This window comes from Pongo abelii, chromosome X (genome assembly GCF_028885655.2).
Source record: "Pongo abelii isolate AG06213 chromosome X, NHGRI_mPonAbe1-v2.0_pri, whole genome shotgun sequence".
In the NCBI taxonomy this organism is placed as follows: Eukaryota; Metazoa; Chordata; class Mammalia; order Primates; family Hominidae; genus Pongo; species Pongo abelii.
This window is the reverse complement of record NC_072008.2, coordinates 44,941,947-44,943,313: the sequence shown is the minus strand read 5'-3', so window position 1 is coordinate 44,943,313 and position 1,367 is coordinate 44,941,947. Positions and strand designations below refer to the sequence as shown.

Sequence of the window (1,367 nt, the reverse complement as noted above, 5' to 3'; positions counted from 1 at the left end):
TAAGCTTTCCTCACACCTCAGCCTCCCGAGTAGCTGGGACTACAGGCGAGCACCACCACGCCCAGCTAATTTTTTGTATATTTAGTAGAGAAGGGGTTTCACCAGGTTGCCCAGGCTGGTCTCGAAACTCCTGGGCTCAAGTGATCTGCCTGCCTCAGCCTTTGAGAGTGCTGGGATTACAGGCATGAGCCACCGTGTCCGGCTGAAAGCTTTTTTTTTTTTTTTTTTCCAGGCAGATAAAGGCTTGTTTTATTTTAATGGCTGATCTGTGTAATCGTGGAGGCCAGTATGTAAAGACAAAGGAGGAGCTTTTATTTCTTGATCTTTTCCTCCTTGGACGGAGTCTTGATGATCTCCTCCTTCTTGGCCTGGAGGCGCTCTTCATGGTGCTTGCGTTCTTCCTTGGTCTTGGACCTGCGGGCCACAGCCTGGTCAGCCAGGAGCTTCTTGTGGGCCTCGTCTGTCTTCAGCTTGTGGATGTGTTCCGTGAAAATCTGCTTGTTTTTGAATACATTCCCCTTCACCTTCAGGTACAGGCTGGGATACACGTGGCAATCAGTCTTCTTAGATTCAAGGTATCTTCTGAGCAGCCTGCGCAGAATCCTCATTCTCCTCATCCACGTGTCCTTCTCTGACATTCAGGCATTGGCTGTACCCTTTTGCTTACCCATGCCCATGTGCCTGCCCTTCCGGCAGGCCAAGGTGTTTTTCTGGCATCGTGCCTGGGAATGGACAGTCACAGGCTTGCAAATGATCAGCCCATCTTTGATCAGCTTCCGGATCTGCTGACTGGAGTTGGCATTGGCGATTTCATTGGTCTCATTGGGATCCAACCAGACTTTCTTCTTGCTACAGTGGAGGACACTAGAGATGAGCCTCTTCTGAAGACTGAGTATACTCATGGCTGCGGCCGCAGCAGCAAAAGGAAAGAGCTCCCTGAAAGCTTTTTAAACATAACATTTCAAAAATATATTCTTGATAGGCATGGGAGCAAAACTTCAAGGGTTCCAGGGAAACAGTATGTTGGATTTAATCTTTTGATTTTATTTTGTATGTGAAAACATGGTCAAAATCATTTCTCATAAACAACACAATTTTACAGTATTAAATGTGTTTTGAAAAGTAGGTATTTTGAAAGTTTTTCATGTATACAAGCAAGTGAAGACAAAAGGGCCGGCCTCTATAATTACCTTGAAGTTTTCAAAAAGTTCAAGTACTACTAAGTTAGCAGAGTTCGAGAGCTCTGTCGGGTTTTCTTGATTGTGAATTGGCACAGTGATTATCCACTGAGGATGACCAATTTGCCTGCTATTTAAAAAAAATAATCTCCGAGCATTCAAAATCTACTGCAACTCTCTGTTCTGGGA

The 1,367-nt window shown here is 45.1% G+C and overlaps 1 pseudogene; it reads right to left on the bottom strand.

Annotated features, from left to right (window-relative positions):
- Positions 1-311: 311 nt before the first annotated feature.
- LOC100454173 (large ribosomal subunit protein eL19-like) lies at positions 312-911 on the bottom strand (annotated as a pseudogene).
- Between the last annotated feature and the right edge of the window lie 456 nt (positions 912-1,367).